The sequence below is a fragment of the Theropithecus gelada genome, chromosome 12, assembly GCF_003255815.1.
Source record: "Theropithecus gelada isolate Dixy chromosome 12, Tgel_1.0, whole genome shotgun sequence".
Lineage (NCBI taxonomy): Eukaryota > Metazoa > Chordata > Mammalia > Primates > Cercopithecidae > Theropithecus > Theropithecus gelada.
Genome location: NC_037680.1, coordinates 34,860,282 through 34,887,493, shown reverse-complemented (window position 1 = coordinate 34,887,493; position 27,212 = coordinate 34,860,282). Strand labels below are relative to the sequence as shown.

Below are 27,212 nucleotides of genomic sequence, written 5' to 3'. Positions count from 1 at the left end.
AAGGATTTTATCCAAGAGGTGATTTGTGAGAAATAAAATGGGGCACCAAAGAAAAGTCATGTTAAGCTGGTCTAATGTCTGTCTGGGGCAGTGTAACCATGCAGTGTTGCCCAAACTCCAGTGGGGCGTATATGATATTAGAAGTCCCCCGTGACATTGTCATTAACATAGAAATGGGGCTGGAATAAGGGCAACTGCTGACTCCAACAATCTGTAAACAGTTGAATGAAATACATCAATCTATAGAGGTTTCTAATGTAATGCCAGAGTTCTGACCTTGACCCAACCCCACCAAATGTTTTAACCATGATATCAATACAAGTCATACATAAGATCTTCAATGATGATGAAGAATATTGAATTTACCAGATGGAGATAAAATTAAAATACAAAAAATATACTGCTACACTGCAGTAATGAGCTGCCTCTGATGAGATTTAAAACAACAGGAATAAATACAAGGTCCTGTATTTAGGTTAGCTCAGCAGCATATTGGGAAATCAATGTAGGCATTTCAGGTTCAAGAGCAAAATGAGTGAATCATAAGTGAAACGAGACTGCCCAAACCTAAGGTGATCTTATGCTGTGTTGCTATAAATCATTAGGATGATAGGAAGGGCATAAGCGAGCTTACAACTTTCCTTCAGGCTCCTTGGGACATAACTACTTCCAGATAAGGGCGGCACATTAACAGGAATGGACACAGTGTACCCATTCAAGAGATGATGAGTGGGATGTTAAAAGGATCCAGTCATTTATTTCCAGGCAAGGGGACAGGGAGGATGTGAATGACACAGCTCCTGCTCTTTATGAGCTCAAAGCTCACTGGGAGACATGAGAGTGGTAGTTAATGGAACAAGAAGAGAAAATTTGACCTGAAGAAGAGAAATCCAGCATTGAAAAGCAGATGCCTATAAGCCTCTGAAGGAGGCTTTTTAGATTATAATCCCAAGAGCCAGACTAAAAATTAATGGTTTTGTAATAAATGTGTATTAACCTATATTATTATTGTCTTTATATTTGGAATCAAAATTAAAGGTTGGAACAATAACGGAAGGCTTTCCTTTTGGAGCTAATAGTCAAATGCTTAAAATTTCAAGAACTGATTGCCTCTGAAGGTGGCACACTCCCATGATGAGAGATCTTTAATCAGGGTCTGGATGATGATTGCAGGAGGGATAGTGTAGAAGGGATGCTGCACTGTGTGTGGCAGAAACAGGAAACTCTAAACCCTGAGGCCCTCACTAAGATTAAACAAGTTCTAGATTCTAAACAGATGTGAATGTTCCTCAGGAGTTTTCAGAATGTTGTCTACTGTGTCACACTGTCTCTGTATCAGCCATCTGAAAGCCAGGACCTAGGCTTTTCCTAAGGGAATGGTGGATGCTATTGGAAACTGTAGCATTAGCTGGTTTTCTCTTTGGCTATACAAAGCTCAGAGATGAATCTGTGATCAGCTCTTACATGTGTGGGTATGCATATCTGTGTTCTCATTTTATCCTAGCCTTTACTTAATAAACGTTTTCTTTGCCCAGGTCTCTTTTTTTAAATCATACCATTAGACTAAATTCTTTTGAGGCTTCTAAGAAGCCTCCTCTGGGTTCACTGGTCCTGGGAAGCAGGGTCAGCAAGATAAATATTGTGAATTAAGTATGATATCCTCACAGTTTTAGAGGAGGGTTGACTATGAACAGCTGTGCATTTTCATCATAATCTTTATTGAACACAAAGAGGCTCATATGTGAAACTGGCAGTATAATTGTGTGTATACGCATGCAAGTATCTTAATCTTATATTCAACTCTTAGTGATTAACACGCAATTTTTCTGCTCAAGGCTGCAGACCACATATACTCTAGTATGACTACTGAAGGCTTTTTTGGCATATTATAGATGTAATATATAGGTGTAACCTATTATTCAATATGTATGATCTCTTTTACCAGAGCTGATAATAGTCCACAAAATCATCTGTCTTAAATCTTCCAGAGATGGAAAATCAACTAAATACTGAATTTTTCTCTACTTAATTCCCTTCTACTCACCTTACTAATAATTTTTGGCGAAAGCATACCAAGTACACTTTATTTCATCTTTTTAGTAAAATAAGTTGGACTCCAGTTATTTTTCTCTTTCTTGATTTAGGTGTCTGGAGTACAACATATAGTTGTCATTATGAACACTCAAAAAAATGTTGATGAGAAATACAATTTCAAAACTGATATGACAAAATAATGATGCCTAAGAAAAATTAATAAAAAATAAAGGTTAAAGAAAGTGTGAATATTTAAATTTGATTCAAAAAATAAAGATACTAACGTCAGATAAAAGTGTAGAAAATAGGCATTAGATGAATAAAATATTTTAACAGTAATAAGTAGAAAAAATTGCTAAGAGTATCATCATATAGCAAAGATAAGTTTCTCTCTGTTTTACTTATAATGAAACTGGAACAGATATTGCAGAAGAATGAAGTACTAGGAAATTAAGAATTTGCCTGAAAAGTTAAACATCTTCAGGAGCATATGGCATTGAGTCTAGAATTCTAAAAGGAGTATCAGATAAACTTCTTGCAGTTATATTTTTAAAATATCCTGGAAATAGAAATATAACCAAAAGCTGCAACTCTTCAGGAGGATTAGAGGTAGCTGCATACTAACCTTCTAATCAGGCAGTTCATAAAAAAATTCAAATGTCTTGGCAAGAATTTGCTTAGAAAAGAGCTCTATGCCAAACAGCATAGTAGTTCAAGAGAATAATCTATGCAGAGTAGTTAAATGTTTTTGATTATGAATTTTTCACTAGAAATATCACTGCAAGGTAATCTGGTAAAAAAAAAAATTAAGCAAAAGGTTTGTATAAAGAGGAGAAAATCTAGATGACCAATAATGAAGTTCTCAACCTTATTAGTAATTAGAAAAATGAACATTAATACTACAATGAGTAGTCAATACACAAACACCAGAATGGCAAAACAGTATCAAATTCTGGTGAGGATGTGGGAACAATGGTAACTATCCCATGCTACTGATGACAGTGTAAATGGCAACGACTCCTTGGAATCTATTTTGGCATTATCTAGTGCAGCTGATGACATGTACATTCTGTAGCCCTGTAATTCCATTCCTGATTAAGTAGAGACACTCTTGTACATGGGCACCTGGAGAGTTATAGAAATATGTTCACGGCAGCACTCTTTGTGAAAGCGATAGGTTGCTAACAACTCAAGTGACCATTAACAGTAGAATGGATAAATACAATGTAATATATTCATTCAATGTATTTCATCTATAGCAATAAATCAATGAACCAAAGCTCTCTCCATAAAACAAGGATGACTGTCAACCACAATACTGAATAAAAGAAGCAAGGTGCAAAAGAACACAAACAGTGGGATTCCATTTATGTAAAATTCTACAATAGGCAAAATAAAACTATGCTTACTAAGAATGCATGCATAGGCAGCAAGGAAATGACCATCACCAAAGTCAGAGGAGTGGCTACCTCCGTGGAGAGAGGGGGCTGTGATCTCAGAGGGGCACATGAAGAACTTCTAAAGCGCCGGCGTGACATGGGTGGCAGTTACACAGATGTGCTTGCTTTTCAGTATTTTTTAATTGTATGCATATTTTATGTATTTTCATAGTTTTCTCATAAAATAGAAAAAGAATAATATAGTGGAATAAACACGGTATCGTATTAAATGCAGTTTATAAATAAAATAATTTAGAATATTTCAATGATGATAAATAGAATAGTATTTAGTAACTTAAATACTAAAGATTATCTACTTTTAATAGAATTAAACTACTTCTTGTTTTAAAACTAGACTAAATATAATTTTATGATGTATAAATGCCTAGAAGGAATCCACTTCAATAATAAGTGGTTTAAGTTGCAAAATATAATGCCCTCAGCCCTGTATAACATTCAATAACAATTTTTGAAAATAAAACACATGGTTAACATATAACACCAGAGTCAACACTGTTGGCATCCTGGGCTGCTCACACTGTGTCTTTTATGAATGGTGCTCCTCTGGCCTTACGCAGCATTGACTTGGCCTCTATAACACAAGGAAAGCACTGCAAAATGGTTAATGAAAACTGGAAATTCTATCTTGATAAACATGAATTACATGTGGGCATTTTCAACCTTTCCCCAAAATATCTTACTTTTTATAGAGAGGAAAGAAGGAAAAAAGGAAAATCTTTTTGAAAAGTACTACAGGTTCATTTTTTTTTTCTTTTTGAGGAATCAGGATCCTTTATAGCACCATAGATGCTAGGAGGAGAAGAAATGAAAAATCATGACAAATTCAGAGATATACCTGGAATGTTAAAGGGTATATACCAAGATAGGATGGAGGTAATCAATAGAGTAAGAATGTAATTAAAACTCTGATAGGGGAAACTGGATCAAGAGGCAAGATGAGCACAAATTTCAACTTTTCTCCAACTCCCAACTCCATGAAATAATAGAAAAGGCATTTTCTCATTCTTAAGAAAACTAGCCTGGAAATTTTAAAAATGTCATCAGTGTGCCAAAATGTCAGAAAGATAACTGCTATAGACCTTTGGTAAGGCAACCAGAGGAAACCGTAACACAAAGAGGCAAAGGCTGGCTTTAGAGGGTGGAACACTGGGTGAGAGAGCTCAAGGCTCAGAGTCTGGTAGATCCCAGACTTGAGGCCCTCAGGCCTGGGGCCAACGTCAGGATAATCAAGGGGAGAGAGAGTGCAGCTAGATGGTCAGCGCCTACCCTGCAAGTGCCCAAGCATTTTGTCACTGGCAGAGAAGAGATTCACACAGAGCAGGCCTCAGACACTGATACCCAGGAGGGACCAAATTCCCCAAACAGAAGAAAGTAAAGTAGAACAGGTAGAACTAATATCCTAGTGTTAAAACTAAGAATTGAATGTAGGAAAGAGAAGCAGCCAGAAATCTTGAAGAAAAAGTTACAGGATAAAAAAGAAATCTTAATCGTGAGATGAATAGCAAAATGAATTTTTTAAAACAGAGTATTTCATAAGAGTGACCTAAATAAATATCTCAGAAACAACAACAACAAAAAAGAGTGAGAGATTTTACAAAAAGATAAAAGAACAGTTTGGTGACTAGAGCTCAGATGCAGGAATGACATCTGTTTACTCCAAGATCTTGGAAAAGAGAAAAAAGAAGAAATACTACAAGAAGTAAGAAATGAAAATTCCCAGAGCTGAAAACAAATCACTTAAAATGAGACAATAAGTGAATAAAATGAATGAAACAAGCTACACCTGGACCAAGCCATTGACATTTCTAGGTTCCAAGGATAAAGAAAAAATTATATATGTTACCATAGAGAAAAAAGAAATAAAATCAAATTAGCATCACACATCTTCTCAATTACAGATTTATCAATAGCTTCCAAGTACTGACCAAAAATTATGATTCAAATATGAAGGCAAAATAAAGGGTATTTTGGGACATACTAGGACTCAGAGAATTTGTTTCAACAAAACGAAGTTCTGTAACCAAAATCACCCAACCATAATGCTGAATAAAAGGAAATTCTGCAGCAAAATAACAAATATGACAAAGGAAGGTTTAGGACACAAAAAACAGTGCAAAGCAAATGATTTAGGAAAACTGAAGATTAAACCTACATACCTTCTGTGTAGTATCAACATGAGAGGAGTGAGGAGCTGATAAAAGTGAAATGATACTAGTGTTTTTATTTATCTCGGGGGAAGAAATATGTAGACAGTAACTCCAGGTGACTGCAATTTTGCTGCTGCTCTCAAAACTGCAGGAGGAGGGAGCATCTACTGCCCCACCCCTAGAATCTGGGGCCAGCCAGGTGACTTGCTTTGATCACAAAATGTGGCAAAGGTGATCCTGTGCAACATCTGAGTCTAAATCTTAAGAGGACTAACAGCTTCTTTTGAAACCCTGAGATCACTAAGCTGTGACAGAACTTGGGATTAAAAGATGCTATGTATACACAGCCCAGCAATCGCAGCCATTCCAGCCAAGACCTCAGAATATGTAAGACAGGCCATCTTAGTCTTGCCCTGACCTAGTCACCAGCTGACTGCAGGCACCTGACTGAGCCTAGGCCAGACCAGAAGAACCTCCTTGCCAACTTAAAAACTCATTGTTGTTTGAGCCACTGAGATTTAGGATGGCTTGTTATACCCTGAATAAGTCAATACTACCTGAAATAACTATCAGGAGATGACGGGGATACAGAAAAAAGTTTTAAACTTATTTTTTCAGTATAATATTTGACATACGAAATTATCTTATTTTTTTTTTTTTTTTTTTTTTTTTGAGACAGGGTCTCACTCTGTCACCCCAGCTGGAGGGCAGTGGTGGGATCTTAGCTCACTGCAGCCTTGACCTCTCAGGCTCAGGCAATCCTCTCAGCTCAGCTTCCCGAGGAGCTCGGACTACAGGGGCACGACATCACAGAGCTAATTTTCATATATTTTTTGTAGAGTCGGGGTGTCACCATGTTGCCCAGGGTTGGTCTCAAACCCCCGGGCTCAACCTATCTACCTGCCTGGGCCTCTCAAAGTGCTGGGAGTACAGGCATATGCTACTACCCAGAATTATCTTATAACAATATTATTTATTTAATGTATTATTGATCTACTTATGTATCAACCACATTATAAACCAGGTGTAAAAGTACAAAGATAAATAAGATCCTGAACTCCCATCCAACTTACAATCTAAAAGGCACAAGACAAATTAACAAACTACAATAAAATGCAGTGTGAGATAAATGAGGAAATAAGAACTGAAACAGATGGCAGGGGCTCAAAAGAATTTCAACAGGAATGCATAAATGAAGACACTATTCTAGGTGGGGCAGAAGGACCCAGGTGGGAAAAAGCCCATCTATAATGTAATAATTAATTTTATTCAGCTTTTTTTTTTTTTTTTTAAATTTGCTTTAGGTTCAACAGATTTCTAAAAACCTCCCTAGACTGCTGTTTTATGTCCTTTGTAATTAGGGTATGGTAAACCATATCAAATCTCAATCTGTTTAAATAAAAGATTTGTTTTCATCATTAGTTTTTCATATCAAATACTAGTGTTAACAAAGATTAAAGACTAATGAAATCACTAGCAGAGCACATATGGGGATTTAGAAATATGGCAATTTATATGTGAATTATTAGAGGCAGTAAAAACAAAGTAAAATTGTTTAAAGACTTGAATATTTAACAATATTTATAAGGTCATTAAAAATAAAGAAAAGTAGGCTGGGGGTGGTGGCTCACGCCTGTACTCTCAGCACTTTGGAAGGCTGAGGCGGGTGGATCATGAGGTCAGAAGTTTGAGACCAGCCCGGCCAACATGGTGAAATCCCGTCTCTCCTAAAAACACAAAAACTTAGCCAGGCGTAGTGGCAAGTGCCTGTAATCCCCCAGCTGCTTGGGAGGCTGAGGCAGGAGAATCGCTTGAATCCGGAAGGCAGAGGTTGTGGTGAGCCAAGACTGCACCACTGCACTCCAGCCTGGGCAACAAGAGCGGAACCCCGTTTCATAAAAAAAAGAAAAAAAAAAAAAAAAGAAAGGAAAGTATATAATCCAGTGCACTTGCTATCTTACCTAGTGGTTGTCTTTTTAGCCTATATTGGTTTTTCCTTCTACGTGAACTAGCTAAATGATTTTTTCAGTGTCTTGGGATTTACACGAGGCTGTTTGGCCAATCATAACTTAGAAGATCTGCATGAGACTTCTATTTAAATTATACATTAATTCATTTGTAATTTTAAAGATTCAATTTAAAATTCTCAAATGTGCTCCATGGACAACTTCCAGCAACTCAAAATGAGGTTCCTATGGTTAGCAAGTCTGGGAAATGTGGCAGAACATGGTTCCTCTTGAAAATCCCTAAGAATCTTGCTTTAAGTGTGATCTGTGAGCCAGCTGTGCAGGCTGCACTTTGGAACTTGTAAGAAATGCAGAATTTCAGGCCTGCCCCAGACCAAAGAAATCACACTTTACATGTGGGTCAGATCCCCAGTGTTTTCTATACACATTCAGCTTTGAGAAGCACTGGTGTGGAGCATCATAAAGACTCCGAAAAATCATGAAAAAAATGAACCTGTTTAATCTCACCTAACCCTACATCTCAACATTTATTAACCAGAGACCCTCATGTGTATTTAAAAAAAAAAAAAAAAAAAAAAAAAGAGATGGGTTCTCACTCTGTTACCCAGGCTGGAGTACAGTGGCACAATTATAGCTCACTACAGCCTTGAACTCCTAGGTCACGCAATCCTGCTACCTCAGTCTCTCTAGTAGGTAGGACTACAGGCACACACTACCATGCCCAGCCCATTTTTAAATTTTCTGTACAGACAGGGTCTCACTATGTTAGCCAGGCTGGTCTTGAACTCCTGGCCTCAAGCAATCTTTCCACCTCAGCCTCTCAAAGTGTCAGGATTACAGGTGTGCACCACCAGACCAGCCAACCCCCATTTTTTTTGAGGATCTCCTATTAACATTCAGAGGAACATACTTTGGGAAATCCCACAATATGATAATCATTATCATTCATGAGCAAATGTAGATGGAAAGAGACATTGTTCCATCCTTCACAATTTGGCTTTCCTCAGCTTTTCCAATGATGTTTATCTATTAAAGAAAAACATTAATTTAATACTTTTAAGAAATGGTACAGAAAAATTAAAGCCCTTTTCAATAAAGATTCCTGACACCAAAAACATGAAATTGTGTTTTTGCTGAAGGCTGGGTACCAATTATTTTCTTTTTCTTTTTTTTTTTCAAGAGATAGGATCTTGCTATGTTGCCCAGGTTGGACTCAAACTCCTGGGCTCAAATAATTTTTGAGCCCTCAGACTCTCAAGTAGCTGGCACTACAGGTGCACATCACCATATCTGGCTTACATTTCTTGACAACTTAGCTTGAAAGTAAATGAATAAATGATTTTCCAGAAAAAAAGCCCAGCCTACTCCAGGCCAGGTGCAAGTTTTAGCTACTTTTTCATTCTTGTTTCATGAACACTCACATGGAAATGACCTTGGTATACTGTACACTCTGGTACTTTGGTTGACAGATAAATTCCCCATCTGGGTTATACAACAATTTGCCTAAAACATATCCAGTTTATACAGACGTTAATTTATAAGTTACTTTACTGAAAGCACAGGCAAAAAAAGCAAAGTCAACAGTTTTGAATTATAACATCAGAAATGTTGATTTTATACATGTTTAAAGCCTCTTAATAATGCTGATTTAAGCAATGTTGCATTGAGTAATTTGCAATTTTTTTTTTTTTGAGACGGTCTCACTCTGTCACCCAGGCTGGAGTGCAATAGCACGATCTTGGCTCAATGCAACCTCCGCCTCCTGGGTTTAAGTAATTCTCCTGCCTCAGTCTCCAGAGTAGCTGGGATTACAGACGTATGCCACCACGTCTGGCTAATTTTTGTAGTTTTAGTAGAGATGGGGTTTTACCGTATTGGCCAGGCTGGTCTTGAACTCCTGACCTCAGGTGATCCACCCGCCTTGACCTCCCAAAGTGCTGGGATTACAGGCGTGAGCCACCATACCTGGCCTAATTTGCAATTTTTTTAAGTAGCTCTTTAGAGTTAAAAAAACAAAACAAAACAAAACAAAAAACTCTTGATTTTAAAAGATATTTTTTAAAAAGTACCGTAGATTCTCAGTTGTGATAACATCCTTTCTTTCTGTCTGGTCTTCAGCAGGATAGAGGAATGATGGTTATCTCTCAGTCTCCTTTATTCCATTTAGAATCTGTGTGCTTAATACTATATTTTGTTTTCAAGGAGACAAATTTTCATACTTAACATCTCCAAACAGCTTTTTGAAGAAAGTACAAGAAAAAATAACAACCACTACAAAGTTTCTAGAATTTTGTTGATCACAGATGGAGAATGCAATGGACTGGATGATAACTTATTTACTTTTCTGTAATCTAACCATACAGTCTTGGTTCAGTAATGGGAGGGACTATTTTCATCTGGATTGCCACTGCATTCTCAGCAGATCCAGAAAGTGCCCGAAACACAGTAGGTGTTCGAAAGTGTTTGTTCAATGGGAGCATGAAACAAACTGAGGGAAGGCATGACAACATATCTGTGTTTTCAATGAAAACACATTTATACACCAGATGGTGTTAGGTTTTGTGGCCATTATGATGCTGAAAGAGCTGTCTAGCAGGAACAAAGGAGTAAAAATAGTGTGATAAATGCAAGAGTAAACATGCATAAAATATACCACCACAGAAGTGAGGGGAGCTCAACTTCGCACGGGACAGCAGGGTCGTCAGGGAAGATGAGACTTACTACAAAGACATAGAGGCATAAAACACCACAATGTGCTATGTTCAGAGAATGCCAACAGTCTAAAATTGGGGTGGAAGTGGGGTGGGAGAGAAAAACAGAAAGAAAACTCTGGAGATGAGAAGACGAAGGAACAATAATAAACGCAAGGAAAGACATGAATTGTCTCCACAGCCTTTAAATTTGCCTAAGATGATGGTGACAGTTGAGGCAAAGAGTCAAATTGAATCAGGTTTCACTGGTCCCAGTGAAGGTAATGTGACCTGGAGTTAGGAGAGTAAAAGTTAGATGGTGTCAACTTAGGACTACTGGGGAAATGTCTGGAAGGCCTGGTGAGGAGCTAGGAAGCAACTGTGAGGAAAAGAAGATTTTAAAGACATCAAAAAGAAGAAATCTCCAACATCTATAAAAGAAAACAATGTTCTCCTCTCCTTCATGTGCCAAATCCCTGGGGGATACAATCATGAATCGAATCCTAGAAAACCTTGTCCTTCCTTGTCTAAGTGGGCCACTTAAGGACACTAGGAAGATGTTCTCGGGTATTGCCATCCTCCTCGTTTCAGTATCCTCACAGCTGGAAGCATCAGGGAGCTGCTCCTCAAAACCTCAAGTGAAAGGACACAAGGTTGCTTCTAGGAGAAGAAAATTAGAAAAATCAATAAAATGAGGATAAGACTGGAAATGGGTGGACTTATATAAACTAAGAATCAGTAAAAGTATCCCCCCAAGAGCTCTAACCTATCATCAAGGAACAGACTCTTAACACATAGACCAAAATCAGATTATGACTCATCACATGTGATTGTTGTCACAATTAGAGAAGAGGTTAGTTAGTATGAAACATAGAAAAGGAAGACCCAGATTCCTGCCCTCCCCAAAGAAGTAAAAACAAGTGAGATTACAAGAAAGATCTTTGCTCTCAGGGACAGAGATGGTCCTGAGATGACCTCTCTTGCAAACACGTCTTCCCCTTTGACAAGATTCTAAGTTCACAATGGCAACAGTCACCTGATCATAGGAAGGAGAAGTGTATTTGGCAAATATGGACATTGTGGTAATTATGAATTAATAAATTTGTGTTCTGGTTTATATATTACTGCAGGTTCTGAGAACTGTAAAACTAAGGACAGGCTCAGGACTGCAGTGACTTCAAAGCTCTGTGATGTGACTTTAGGGAGGTCTGGTCACTATGGGTGGTTGGTCTCTACAGACAATAATCTAGCTGATTATTCCAATTCAAAAGTTTAAGAAAGGGTTAATATGAACCTATACAAATGAAAAGGTTGGTCACCATGGGTAATATATATCTATTAGTCACTTTAGAACATGATGAAAACAGCTACATGCTCATTCACAAGTGTACAGTGGGACAGCTGATGGAGTTAAGTGTTCCATGCCACATGGGCACACCACAGCTTGTCAGTCAGAATCTGCACTAATTGACAGAGCTGGCTGAGAATGTTGCAGATGTCAACCATTTCACAAATCTCTACCACTGTTGTGCAATGGCTATGCTCATGCACTGTATCACCACCACGAGCATGTTAATCTCTCTTCTTTCAATATTCATGGGTTTAAATCACCTTTTCCAAAATAGTGCCTTAATTCTGAGATATCATCTGTGTCTAACAATCTGTTTAAAAATTTTGTTTTCATGGCAGTGTATTTCCATTTCACCTAAAGTGCAATTTCAAATCCAAGAACCAAGATACCTGGGTTTAGTATTCCATATGATATCTAGAAACGACTTAGGCAATTACTCCAATTTTGTATATTTTAAAATAAACCCTGCCCTTATTAAAATAACAGTAGTTTGTTTCTAGTCTGGCCATCCCAAGAGCATACATGCATGCAAATATGTATGTAATATAATTATCTTTAAATATGCTCTAAGCAACCAGAAATACTCTCTAGACAAGGTATACCATAACATTTAAAAAAACTGAGTTATGATTCATGCCATACCATTCTTGCTGGCTTTAATACAACCCATCTTTAGGACAATATGGTTTACTCAGCATTTTTTTTTCTTCAACACCCAATGGGCTGATTCAGAGTAGGGTATCTTTCATGACTAGCTTGTGTTTGCTTGTGCTTCTACTTCATGTGTAAAACTTAAATGCCATTTCATAGTCAGAGGAAGGTAAATAATCATGTTCTACATGAAAGCTTGTACAAAAATAAAACTGCAAATCAAAAATATTTCATTTTGAAAATTTATTCCTAATTGGTTGGCTGGCTTCTCCCTTTCATTCTCTGATAAATACAATTTGTCACTGTTTTCTAGAAGGAAATTAAGTCAGGTGACAGTTAATTGAGCAAATATAGTACATTAGATAAATACCTAATTTTTCAAAGTTAAAGAAAATTCTCCCATTTACTAATTTCTTCCAAAGGATAGAACATTTGTTTTGTAGTAATGGTAAATTATAAGATTCAAATAAAATTGTTTAACCAAAATCACACTTTTGATACATAATACACTATGTACAGAAAATAAAGAGCACCAACTTAACTTATTTTATTTTATTTTATTTTTTGAGATAGAATCTCACTCTCTCCCCCAGTCTGGAGTGCAGTGGTGCCATCTTGGCCCACTGCAACCTCCGCCTCCTGGGTTCAAGTGATTCTCCTGCCTCAGCCTCCCGAGTAGCTGGGATTACAGGTGTGTGTCACCACGCCTGGCTAAGTTTTGTATTTTTAGTAGATACAGGGTTTTGCCATGTTGGCCAGGCTGGTCTTGAGCTCCTAACCTCAGGTGATCCACTTGCCTCAGCCTCCCAAAGTGCTGGGATTACAGGTGTGAGCCACCGCACTCAACCCTTGACGTCGGTTTTGGCAGAGCTCTGCATGCTCCCTCCAACCCAGCTGTCTCCAGGGTTCTTCCTTCACCATACTCAGGCTCCGAGAGGCCTTCCCCTTACCACTCTGTGGTCTGGCACAACAGGAATTGAGCTGCACTTTGAGGAATAGTGAGAGAAAAGCAGAGTAGGTGCAGTGGTAGAGATCACTAAAGAAATCTTGGGCAAAAGCTAGGTGTAAATTTGGAAGGGGGTCCCTCTGCATCTGCTTGTCCCCAAATGGTGGGCACAGTGGGCATTCTTGCTGAAAGCAGTTCCCTTTCAACATAGCTGCCCTAGAATCGGTCTATTCTCATGCCTTCCATCAGCTGCCTGGGCAGGGGAAGTGGACTCACCCTAACCCATCAGCCTAGTCCAGCCCAGTCCTCCTGGAGCTCCAGCCCTGCTCTTCCTGTCATTTCAAAGCCCGCAAGTAAGTGTCAAACAACTTCACTACCACTTGAATCACCAAAACATTTCTTCCTTTGACACACAGGCCCTCTGCAAGCGCCTCATCCTTAAGAAGACAGTCATTAATGTGTTCTGAAATTGCCTTTTTTTCCATGACTCACTCCTCTAGTCCAACCAATCTAGTTCAAGTCTTAGCAACACGCAATGCTCATTTTCACCCACTTGTATTTGCTCTTTAAAATGCTCCCACATCTTTTTAGATTTAAGTTTAATAAGACCAAGATCCCTGTCTTCTATGTCTGTATTTTCTAAGATGTCTAACACATGTTCTGAGGCATTTAATAAAATGCCTGCTGACAGAACTGGTTTTACTATTTGAGGAGCTGAAAATAGAAACTGGCACTATACTGCTACACTTACAGAAAAATGTTTAATATATTAGATCAGTCATATTCAGACACAAAGAACCACTGAACAACCTGCTTCCTTAATGTAGTCTTTTGTTCATTAGTTGGCAGCAAAAATGTCAGAAAGAATCCGATTTCATTTTCAATCTTCCTATTTGGGTAACTTCTTTCCTTTTAGGTGAGGGTTCTGAATTTCTTAAAAGAAGAATTCAGGGAAATAACCACAAGTCAAGGAAGCTACATTCCATTAACAGGAGATAACACAACCTGTGTCACAGTGTGGTCACACTGGTATTTCTTTTTTTTTTTCTTTTTTGAGACGGAGTTTCGCTCTTGTTGCCCAGGCTGGAGTGCAGTAGTGTGATCTCGGCTCACTGCAACCTCCACCTCCTGGGTTCAAGCAATTCTCCTGCCTCAGCCTCCCGAGTAGCTGGGATTACAGGCATGTGCCACCACGCCTGGCTAATTTTGTATTTTTAATACAGACAGGGTTTCTCCATGTTGGTCAGGTTGGTCTCAAACTCCCGACCTCAGGTGATCCACCCGCCTCAGCCTCCCAAAGTGCTGGGATTACAGGCGTGAGCCACTGCGCCCAGCCCATGCTAGTATTTCTATATCATCACCTGCAGACCTAGTGTACACAAAGGTGTACTTTTAATGTGACCCTATAAATCAGAGCTATAATTCTACCAATAATCTAGAAAGCTGTTAACAAAATCTTGATTGTCTTATGTCTCAATATACTGAAACATCACCTGTTTAGATTAAATGAGCAAGAAAATGAAAGACTGGATTGTTTCATTTCCTCACAGACTGTTTTGACTGTTGCCAATAAAAATATAGATATCTTTTCTGATTTGATGAAAAGATCAAAGTAGCATTTGATGATTCTAAAAGTGTATGGTAAAATATCTCAAAGATTTTAACTGTGTTTACATCTTTTAAAATATTGTTACTTTTAAAATTTTGCTTGATACTTTATTCAGAGTGCAAAGATAATTTCTGTATATAAAATTGAAGTGATTACAAATTCATAATCTATCAGAATCTAAGTCAAATGTGACATAATCAAATCTCAAAAAATTAGTATTCTCAGTTTAAACTACTGTGATGTTCCCAAGATGCATTTTTGTGTCATTTTAATTTTTGGTGAGGGTGAGGGTGGAAACTTGCTTTTCATTAATCTGAAGATCATAAACTATAATTTGAAATTCACTGATAGGTAGATATTTCTCTTAGATACTAAAGAAAATCTATCTAACGCCCTCCAAAAGATGGAACATTCACCAATAAAGTATGGCATTACAGAGTATAAATAAATAATGATTAATAAATATTTAGAACCCCGGCAGTGCAAAGAAAGAGAACACATGTTAGATGACTTTCCACAGTCACCCCAGAATCTCTCTATAATTAAGGTAATAGTAGAAATATAAAATTTTGATGTCCACCCTACTATGATTATAAAGCCTGTGTCAACAGTACCATCTGTTTACGCAGAAGAACGTATGCTCACAATTCATAAGAATTACAGCAGCATATGCAATTTTGAACATCAGAGGTACCATGATAAATAAGACATTTAATCTAATGTTTAGCAAAGATGGAGCAAGCTGGCACTTTGATGGGGCAGAAAAAGAAAGTGAAAAGGCAATCTGCTCATTTTACAGTACGACAATTCTCTACTCTTTCTGAGTTACTACTAGTATTCTAGGAGCAGCTGGGTTTCTCGGTATCAATTTTCTACCTATATGTCAATTATAAACTATTCTAAAACCCATGATAGAATTGGCCATGGGAGTTAGCAACTGCCTAGGACATGCAGTGGTTTCTAACTTTCCTTCACTTTTTCTTTTTCTTTTTTTTTGAGACGGAGTTTTGCTGTTGTTGCCCAGGCTGGAGTGCAATGGCGTGATCTCGGCTCACTGCATCCTCTGCCCCCCGGATTCAAGCAATTCTCCTGCCTCAGCCTCCCGAGTAGCTGGTATTACAGGTGCCCGCCACCATGCCCAGCTAATTTTTGTATTTTTGTATTTTTTTTTTTTTTTACTAGAGACGGGGTTTCACCATGTTGGCCAGGCTGATCTTGAACTCCTGACCTCAGGTGATCTGCCCACCTTGGCCTCCCAAAGTGCTGGGATTACAGGCGTGAGCCACTGCACCCGGCCTCATTTCTATTTTCAATGTCCTGTGTGGAATGTCTAAAGGATGAAATGCTCTTTGAGTGGCACAAACTCAATGTACCTTATTAAAGGAGAAAGGCAACAGCCACCCTGTGGCAGAGCAGAGGTAAAGGAAGTCCACTTCTGGCAATGAATCCAGGAATATTTCAATTATGGAAAGCTCACCATGGAGAGCAACAGGGTCACATTACTCTACATTCAGCCAGCAGAAAAAATTTAGAGAGCTTTTGCTACACAGCAATCTACACTCAAAGAAATTCTATGGACCCAGAGATTCCACACACTACCTTCTTATCAGACTGCTCAATTCAATGTATTAACTTGGTTTTTTGAAATGTGTGAGAGAAACAAAAAAAGTTTCAGCAAGACATCAATGTTAACTTCAGTAATGTGATGGTCACAAAAGACCTGAAACTTTTTTAAAAATTAAAAAAAAAACAAAACCAAGAAGTAAAGACTCCAAGTCTCTGTCAAGACCTGCAATCCACTCTCCTTCCAAAAGTAGAGTTTTTCAAACGGGGAAAGGTAAGCAAGGGATTGAACTGGGAAAGAGACAGATGAAACACATCGGAAAGAGTTAGCTAGAACAGCCTCAGGTTGCCATGACCGAGTCCCTGTTTCACGGTACTCTGTTGATCTTCACCACTGTGATATCGAAACCATCTGGCTTTGAATTTACCTTCGACTAACAGCTGCCATGGGCAGCTACTGAAATTACATCACAACAAAGCTACCCCATTGGCAGCATAAACTCATCTTCATACCTTGACAGTGGTGAGTCACATAGTGAAAAACACCGAGAAACAATTCTCTCTAGAGTTGAATACATGTACCTTGATTCAGTATGTAATACCAATCACTTATGAATCAATATATCTGCACCACTGCAAAATATATGGAGCAAGAGAGAGGTACAGAACATAAAAACATTCAAGTAATGGGCATGTCATCTTGGCCTTCAAAGCAAAAGGAAGAACAAAATAGTCAGTTGCTGGATGGAACAGGCTTTATGCTGACCAGGAGAATCACAAGACTATTTTCCCACCCTTTCTTTCTATAATTCCACTCTGTTATTTAGGAGAGACAAATAGTACCAGAAACCTAACAAGAACACATCCTCTAAGGTGAGTGCAATCATGAATAACCAGAAACTAAATATGATCCTTTTAAAAAGACCCATCCACCCTAAAAGTGAAATTGCCTCTATAGGAACTTTTTGGCAAAACGTCATATGAACACTCTAGTCTGAGGGAACTGGGTAAAAGTTCCATTATAACAATCCATTCATATTCTCTTCAGAATTTTAGAATATTCCAAATTATTTCAGAATTTTAGAATATTCCAAGTAATAAAGTTTTCCTAAAAGGTTAAAAGTAGGCATAAGTATAAATATCGAAGATATTTATTGTGTCATTTCTTGATCAGATTTCAAAAATAACAAAATGGTATTTAAAGAGAGTGGAAACTATCACTAAGGAAGCCCTTGTACTAAATACACAATCAGTCAAGAAGCACTTTTGTCAGGAAGCCCTGAGGTCCTTGACACATATCTAAACATTTTTGTGGCTAAATTTTATGGTAGCAACATATACTTAAGGACTAATGAAAACAGCAGCTTCAAATAGCTTTAGAAATGAGAAGGACCTTGGCGATCATCTAAGTGAGCTGTATGCCAAATTCTTAAATTTTGTTAATACCTTTACCTAAATACCCTTGGGAGGGAACACTGATACAAAAAATTATAAAAACAGGAGCTGCTCCTCTTAGGCCTTCTTCATCTCCTCAACTACAACCCGCACTGAGACTTCCTAAAGGTTGGAGGAAGGCCATTTAACATCAAGGACTGTATTGCACAGCAAGGTGACTGGAGGCTTAAAGCCAGGGCATCACTTGCCCACAGTCCTGCTCCTGGGATCTTTCAGTTGCCATGTGCAAGCAAAGCAACACAATTCTGAAGGAAATGCAGTCTGATCATCTAATTTGAAAGTACTTTCTTCATATTTACACAACCATTCTTTTTAAAATTCGCATTTCACAGTATAGCTTGGAGGAAAAAAGTTCAGGCTTATTATTTTCCAAATGTTTTACTTAAGGTTTCAAAACAGGGCTCTTGAAGCTCACAGTTGAGGGATGCGCCTCCTGTGTGCTTATGGTCTTCCTCACCAGATCTGCTGGTAGAGAGGTGGGCACACTGCAGACCCCACCTCCTCCATACCTGTACTTCCAGGGACAGCAGCACTCTACCCCCTCCCTGCCACTACCTCTGCACTTAAGAGTTCCAGGCCCTGGCATGCCCTCTCCCCAGCTTTATCTTTTCCTTCTTTCTGCTGAGTCACCTCACCTGAGAAGCCTTCCTTGACTTGACTCTGATCCTGATGAACCCCCTTCCCTGCCACTCCAAAACCCTCACTTCTCCCGTCACCCACCCTGCTTCCTTTCTCACCTTAATGCTTATTACCACCACCTACTACATCTCTCATCCTCCCGACCCCAATCTCAAAGAGAAAGCTACATGAGTACAGAAGACTTTGTTCACTGGTTTATCAAATGCAACAGCTGTCACAGCAGGCAGCATGGTACAGGAGGAAAAACCTGGGCCTCAGGGAAGCCCTGGACAAATGACTAGGGTTCAATCTCCTGATTCCCCTTAAGCTCCAAGAGTTCCTTAGTGGTTGTCTTTGGTTTTCCTGATAGGCCTACATTTGGCAGGTGGGTAGAATCTTAATAGTCTGGTGATCACTTCTACGCTACCCACTAAAAATTTTATTCTGGATCCCTGAGCTCAGTTTTGATTTCATGTCTCCCAGTCATCAACAGGGTTTCCTCCCAGATATTCAGCATGCCTATGGCAGAACTCATACTCTTCCTATACCTGTATAGTTAACAAAGTACCTTTCCTATCAGTTCCTTAAGCCACTCAAAATAGTTATTTAATTAACTCTTACAATACCCTCATGAAGTAAGCAGGAGCAGAATATAATTATTCTATAAGCATGCTATCAGTCCCAGAACAGGAATAGAACTCTTAATTTCCACCCGAAAACACTATTAAGCTCTTCTGTCCATTTTCTCCTTTGGAAGAAGCATCTTTGTGAAGACGATAGAAACAGATGGCTTGGCAATGTACAGTAACTCTTATCCGTTATCTAATCAACAGGACAGCCATCAAAAACAGACAAAACATGACTGAAATTGCACTGAAATAGTTGGAAAATGAAGCACTAAAGAGATTTCAACATATTCAGTATCTTCAGAACTCTCATAATAAGCTTTGTTAGAATGCAATAACAGAGTACTGGAAATTCCTGTGAATTTGTAAGAAGGATATAAAAGTGGTATCTGATTTACTGTACATTTATGTTCCAGATTAGGTAATAAAGTTTTTTTTTTTTTTTTAAGGATATTTAGAAGATCATAAGGCCAGCTTGAATAAATTCACCTGAATCAACTTAAAACGAAGAACTTTTAAGTTAATACTACCTATTCTAGTAAATAATTAAGTACTACTAACAAGAGACAAGTGAAAACTTAATTTTATGTTTAACTTGTCTCCTCTCTTAGAAGGGCTAAATTGCCAGTGAGATAACCATCCTCAGGACTACAAGAATGAGAAGCAAAGAAACAGTAAAGATCAATAAATAAGATAATTCTCATATATTTAAAGTTGGATCAATCAAGTTTTCAAGGAGTAACTATTACACTGCGGGGAAGTAGGACAATTGTTTATTTGTTCATTCCAGCATTTACTCAGTGTTCAGTATGTGTCAGGGCCTGGGCCATGTACTTCATAGGAACTTGTTTATATTGACTTCCTAATAACTAACACAATGTTGACAGTATAAAAGTCATTGGAATGCTCCCTTCATGACCTAATTATTAAAGTAGCAAATGTACATTGGTCATTTACCAAGTAATACCAGTCATATTGTCAGCACTAAATACATTTAAATCAAGTAAGAAAAATGCAATATTATGAGAACAACAAGGGGAAGTTAAAAAGGAACTTTAAATATAATTTTGTGAACTATAAAATCTATGGCAAACCTTTCCTATGTTCTCTTATATCTCAAGCCCATTACTCAAAAAAAAAAAAAAAAAAAAAAAAAAAGCCAATATTTACCAGAAATCCTAAAGCAGTAGTTCTCAAAAGTATGGTCCAGCACTATCAGCAACGCTCCAGACCTACTGAATCAGAAACTCTGGGTATAGAGAGCCCAGCAACCTGTTTCTAGCAATCTATCCAGGTGATTGTGATATACAAGGTTGAGAAGCACTGTCCTAAAGTAACACATCATGAGGTAATATAACTGAACCAAATGCTTTCAGAATTGTGTATACAATTAAAAGACAAAAAGACAGTTTGGGTGGTGGGGTTAAAATAGTTCTAAGTATATGAATGATACAAACTTTGCTCAGCTGCTAAAATTTCCAATAAAAAAGAAGGTGTTTAAAATACTTGGAATGTCCAAAATTTTAACATAAAATTTCAATGAGAAGTGGAAGATCTTAAGTTTAGAAAGCACAATTAAAAATTACAAGTGTATCCCCACTTTAAGAAAATAGGATTTGATAAAATATGAGTTTATATATGAGAATATAATTTCATTTTACAAAACTATTATTTGCCCTATTATTCACGGAACTTACTTTGCATAGCAAGTTTCCTCAGTCAGCCATGGAAGTATTTGTTTATAAATTATCAAAATACTTTTTAATCCTAGGTGAGGGAGGAAATTAGAGGCAAAAGGAGAGTCAAGGGACTCTGCACTGCTGAAGTGTTAGAGCCAGCCACCAAGTAAATATGGATTGAATGAAAGATAACGCATTACTGGAATTCCTTTTGACATATCTTCTACATGAGTTGATATGCATCTATGAAATAGCAGAAGCATAGTAAGTACAGCTAACAAATTGGATATTGCTTACATCATCTGACAAATGTTGCTTCCAAGAGCGGTCCAATTCCTTCACATGTGTTATGGCTCAAACTTTTAATTAGGCTAAAGAATTCCTACAAGGGGAGGTGCCTAACTGGATTTATGCAAAACACATGTGGACAGCAAAGCTAAGAGAGGTATATTACAGGCCTAAAGTCTTTAAAATTTCTTAGCAAGAATAAGAACAGCATTCTTAATATATAAATAGACGACCACAGAGCAGAAAGTCTCGAGGATTTGTGCCAAAAGTTTATTTTAAAACAGAGAGAACTTACTATTCTTTGCTTTTATGAATGTCTACTTCTATTCTTACAAAAACCATGTCTAACACACTGTAAAAGTAGTACTAAATGTAAACAAATATTCTGCATCACCATTAACTCCTATCAGCATGCGGGTTAACCCAACTTTTGAGCCACCTTTTGTGTCCATCTGCACCAATTGCAATTGGGCATTTCCCTTAAGGTGACTTGGAAAACTTGTGTTTTACAGACTAGTTGGGCTATAGGACTGGAAAGAAGTCAGGTGGTAGCAGAGATTTCAACTAGAAGTGACTGCAGTGATCCACATGGAAGGGGACCGGGAAGAAGGTGAGGGGTGATGAGAAGGCACTTCACTTGGAGACAAGTATGTGTTAGAGAACTGAAGGTGAGGCCTTCCGTCACTGAAATTTAAAGCTCAAATGGATTTGAGAGACAATTTAAACTAAGATTTCCAGCTCAGGGCACTAACTTGGGAACGAGGGCTCTAACTTCTTTGGAAGCTTTTTGGGGATCCCTCCCCTACTGCGACTAGGAAGACTTCAATCTCAGAAAGACCAGAACCAGAATTCTTATGGACCCTAAGCTGCAAAGGAGGAATCTGGGTTTGAATAGAACTAGAGGTCATTTCTGTGTCCAGTGCTTTATTTCCAGGAACCATCATCAAGAACAGTTCCTAAAATATGATTGGCTCATTTGTTCTAACATCTTGGGATTTCATGATCACAGTTTTTAAAATCCAAGTGGATGGTCTACTTTTCAGCATGAATGCAATACAGCAAAGTCAATTAACTGGATTTCATTATACTCTATTTTACTTAGGTAAGTGTTTCCAGCCCTCAGAAAACCTTCAATTATGTTGTAAGCATCATCAAACATGCTTTATAAATACTGTTCAGATGCTGCCTGATGCCAACCACCACGCTCCTGAGGCACACATTCAGGAAAGCTGCTGAGATCTTACACATGATCCTGAAACCTTAACGATACAAAGGACTGAAAAGTAGGACGATCAAGGCCACCTGCCTTAAACAGGCAAATCTTACCTAGCCAAACATCTGCATGGTGATACTGTGCATGTGCAGACAGAAGACAGTATAAGAGTGAATCAAAATAGGCACACAATAGAGACTGAAATAATAATCATGCACCTTTCATAGATCTGTGAAACTTGGTTTGCCCTCACTGAGTTTAAATCTCCCTCTTCAACAAAACACTTAACATTGGCTGGCCAGGCAGGGGTGGCAAAGTCCTGGAGAACAGCCAGTTCACTGGCACTACAGCCACATTCACTGCAGTTGAGCTCAGTTGGCTAGGCATGTGCTGTGGACGGATGTCAGCAGGGCATGCAGGCAGCTGCTACATGAGAACCTCAAGCAGGGAGGCTGTGCAGGGTAGGGAGGGAGAAATCTGTGAAGATGCACAAAAGCACAGCTTTGAGTAATGTGGCATCTGTGGAATGCTGAGAAACAGACGCATACAAAACAACCTGGCATGTAGCAATTAGAAATAAAATGGTTCATTTTAAATGATGTCAGTGGATACCCAAAGAGGCCAAAAAGGCACAGTTGCAAGGCAACAATAAATGTTGGGGTATGTTGTTTTGTTTTTGTTAAGTGAGCGGTTACCATTGGTAATATTAGTCTTGTTAATACATCTCAGAAGTCAAATGGACCACTGGAGGCCACAACCCAGAGAGTATTAATGCCTGGTACAGCAAAATAGGGATGTCTGCCTGAAGGGAATACGGTGTTTGCAGTGTTGTTGATCTGGACCCTTCCTTAGGGAGTTTCCAAGATGCCTGTTGTCCCTGCCAAGTTTAATCTAAAATCCATCTGTGCCCAGGTCTAGCAGTCATGATAAATTTTTCTAGGTTTCTCAGGCCTCAGACAAAGTAACTGCTCTATGAGAATGGCTCCTTCATTAGAGGCAGTATCAAGCAGCAGAGTAAAAGCAGGGAGGCTGGGCACCAAGATTCTAGGTCTTTCCTGCCCCTCTGCTATTCATTCTGCCCAGAACAAAGCTGCTAAGAGATGAGATAGCTTCTGAAGACAAAACTGTCATAGGAGCTCAGAATATGAGGACTTTCTCATGAGTGTATGCCCTCTCCCAGATACTTGCATCTCTGAATTTACTTCCCATGCTCAAACTCCAAAGTGGACAACTCTACAAAGGTAGCTCCATAGCCCTAGGCCAACAATGTAAGAGGGCCGACTCAATCTTATCCATGCTGTTGTGCGCTCTGTGGCTGAAGGAAGGCATGGGCTCTGAATTGGAGGAAACTTGTGGAAGAAAAATAGAGGCCATTGCCATCTGCAGGCTTATATTTTTACAAGGCATTTCTGCTAAGTTAAATAAGCACTGCATTTTCTGTTGCTCAGGGAAACAAAATATCTATAAACAGAGCAGGCTTTGTGTCTTTTCTTTATGGAACTTAGGTTTTAATGAGGATGGGTTATCTTTATTTTTTGCTATTATACATGTTTACGAAAGAACAAAAACGTATTTGTGAGTCAAAAATGAAAATTTCTGCACACTTAATAATAAACCTTGACTGGTACAATCAACAAGGTTGTCATTACCGGCAGTTATCAGGGTGATTGCTTTCTCTACAGAAACACTGGATTGACTGGGGCCCTCATTTGCTACTGTTCTGTGGGTGTATACCCTGCACTGTGGTTAGGACATTCCAACTTCTTTCAGGAGAAAGAGAAATGATGGGAGTAGTAAAAATAGAATAATTAGAAACAAATATGCAAGATTAACCTGCCCTGATTATTCATGAATGTAAAATACACTAAATTACCTTATATACTGTCCATAAAAGTGTCAGCAACTTAGTATTGAGGATGACTTTCATGGCTGCTCTCTAGCATCAGTACAGTAATTAAAACTTTCTAATATTTCTGAGAAATTATCTCACTTTCTGATACATGCTATTGTGCATAGTAGAATCAGAAGTTGCAAATTCAAGTCTGGAGAGGTGAGACTTGGTTTAATTCATGCATCCTGTTCTCCAAATTTTGTCTATATTCTATATGTTTCAACATCATTCATTTTATTCAAGAAGTCTAAGACAAATCTATGGGCAGGTGTAGTTTTTTACTTAATCCAAGTATTACCAATTTTTTTTTTCAGGAATAATTGACCTCATTTGTAACTGAGTGAATGAAGACTAAGTAAAATGGCATGATTTAGAACACACTGCCATTGAAGCAAGGCCACTGTGCTTTCCAATGGCAGGAGGGGTCAGTGGTGCTCTGCTTGGCCACTCACACAAATATGTGTTCCTCCAGGCCAGTGAACACAGGCCCAATTATCCTTCAGGATTATCAGTACTCTGATCTCTGCTATTCTAACGCAAATGCAGACATGTGTTAAAAATGTTATCCAGCTAAAACCCAGTGGTGTTACAGTTTCTCTATAGCTGGAAACACAACTGGGTCACAAGGAACTAACTTCTTTTAAGAGCAAGTGAGGAACCTGAGCAAGGTGGGTCAAAGGTGGTACTTCACTAACAGAGGTACTGCATGGGGCAGGCTGTTGGAACTGCTCTGAGTTCAGGGTGGGGGGCCCCACTGGGATGCTGACCACTTTTGTTGGCTGATGTGCACCTCAGGTAATGTATCTATTTTCAGTGTTGATATGAAAGGGGCCCATTTTTTAATTTAAAAAAATCAGTGGGTCATTTGATCTTATATATTTAACATTAACCTTCACCAAGCCTTTCCCCTTACCACTATAGTAAAATAAACTCTTCAGATTGTGGAGAATCTAAAGTAACTGCCGTTTTGGACCACTGAAGGCACCCCTATGGTAGGCTCTTTCATGCAGGGTATTTTACCGTTCTTTCTGAACAATATTCCACAACTGTTTTGAATCCAGGAGCACTGAACTAATGCACCAGCCCAGTGGGCTCAATCCTTAGGTGACCACAGGAGTTCTGTTTTCTTCTGTGGCCACAGGCTGCGCTGTCACCACCACCAGCTGTGCTGCAGAAAGCTGTGCCTGGTCAGCAGAGGCAGAACTGAATGATCACCAAAAATCTCTCACCCCTGAAGGAAAAAAAAAAAAACCCACTCACAACCTATCTACTGCAGGCACTGGGTCAGCAGTATTATTTGGACAAACTGAGCAGGAGTTTATCAGAGCAGAGCACAGAGGAGTCAAGGTTCTAGAACAGGCCAAAACTGTTTGCCCTATCAACCTATCTCCACTGTTTAACACTGCAGCATCCCCAGCCATTTAGAAGAAACATCCTGGGGAAGATGGCTGCAAGGCCAACATCAGCAGAGTGCACAAGATTCCCAATCATCACTACTACAAAAGGAATAATGCTGAAGAGAAAGCTGAAGCCCAAGAAACAAAATTACATTTCACAACATGGTTAACCTTTTTGGAAAACTAGGTGAAACTGGTAACATGATAAAATGTTAATACTTTTAAAGTATCTCACAACAAAAAATCTGAAACAAAGTACAGAATCCATCATGAGAATGTAGTGGACTATAAAAATGCTTTTAATATCTGGATAGGTTTTGATTTTCCCATTCTCAATCACCTAACAATTGAAATTTGATATTTACATTCACTAAAAAATGTGTGAAAAAGCTGGGCCTGGTGGTACATGCCTGTATTCCCAGCTACTTGGCAGGCTGAAGTGGGAGGATCCCTTGAGCTCAGGAATTCAAAGCCTAGGCAACATAGTAAGATCCCACCTCAAAAAGAAAATAAAAATAACAAAAAATAAAAATGTGTCAAAAGCTGCACAACTTAAAATCTGCCCATCCTCACATTGCCTCAATGCAGTCATCCAATCTTCTTTTTTTAAAAAAATTTAGTCAGAAACAAGACTTAGGTTCTTCCCTTCCTCCATTATCCTCTCTTCATTCTCTTTCTACAACACTCCATATCTAAGCTCATAATACTTATGAAACACCAGATGCACCTGTGTCCCACCCTACACTTCTGTGTTGTGGATTTGTTTTGGGGAATTTTGACTGTATACTGAACAGGCAACATTTACTGGGATTTTTTATTTGTTTTGCGGAATTTTGACTGTATACTGAACAGGCAACATTTACTGGGATTTTTAAAGTTACAACGGTATTTGAAATAAGATGTCTGGCCTCTACCTTCATCTCTGAAAAGTTAATGTTATAATAGCAACATCAGCAACCACCTATTGAATACTGTCTATGACTCATACAGTGCTAAGCACTTTAAAACATTCTATCATTTAATCTTTAAGGCAAAACTGAATTACACATTACCTCTGTTTCACAATTGAGAATACAGAGCCAGAGAAGTGAAATAACTTGCCTAAGGTTAAGCAGCTAGTAAGTGACACAGTTTAAATTCAAGCCCGGGTCTACCTGACTCCTAAGCTCTTCACCACCACTCTGTGAGTTTCCAGAATAACTGTCAGACTGTTTTTTAAAGCCACATTTTAGAGAATTAAAAGGAAACAATTTAAGAGAACACAACTCCTAAATCAGTATTTGCTTTCTCCATGTGATTCTTATCTAGCACTGGGCAAGCAGAAGCAAGTGAACTAAAGAGAAAAAGCAGGAAAGAGGGAAGGTACCTTGAAGATAAATACTAGGCAAAGAACCAAGCGGAAAAGGCAGGCCACTCAAAAATATACAAATGCAAATACTGCCTAACACTGAAAGTATAGTTAGAATATCACTCTAGTCATATAAAAATATATAGGAGCTTCTTTTTTTTTTTTTTTTTTTTTTTTTTTTTTTTTTTTGACGCTGGCTGGGGAGCAGTGGCGGGATGTCGGCTTTTTGCAAGCAGAAATCAGCTCCCCTCAAGCGGTTTATGCCCATTTCCTGCCTCC

At 38.5% G+C, this 27,212-nt stretch overlaps 1 protein-coding gene across 5 annotated transcripts in view; it reads right to left on the bottom strand.

The window, feature by feature from the left end:
• Positions 1-27,212, bottom strand: part of PKP4 (plakophilin 4) — a 230,779-nt gene that overhangs the window by 161,135 nt on the left and 42,432 nt on the right. The window lies entirely within an intron of this gene.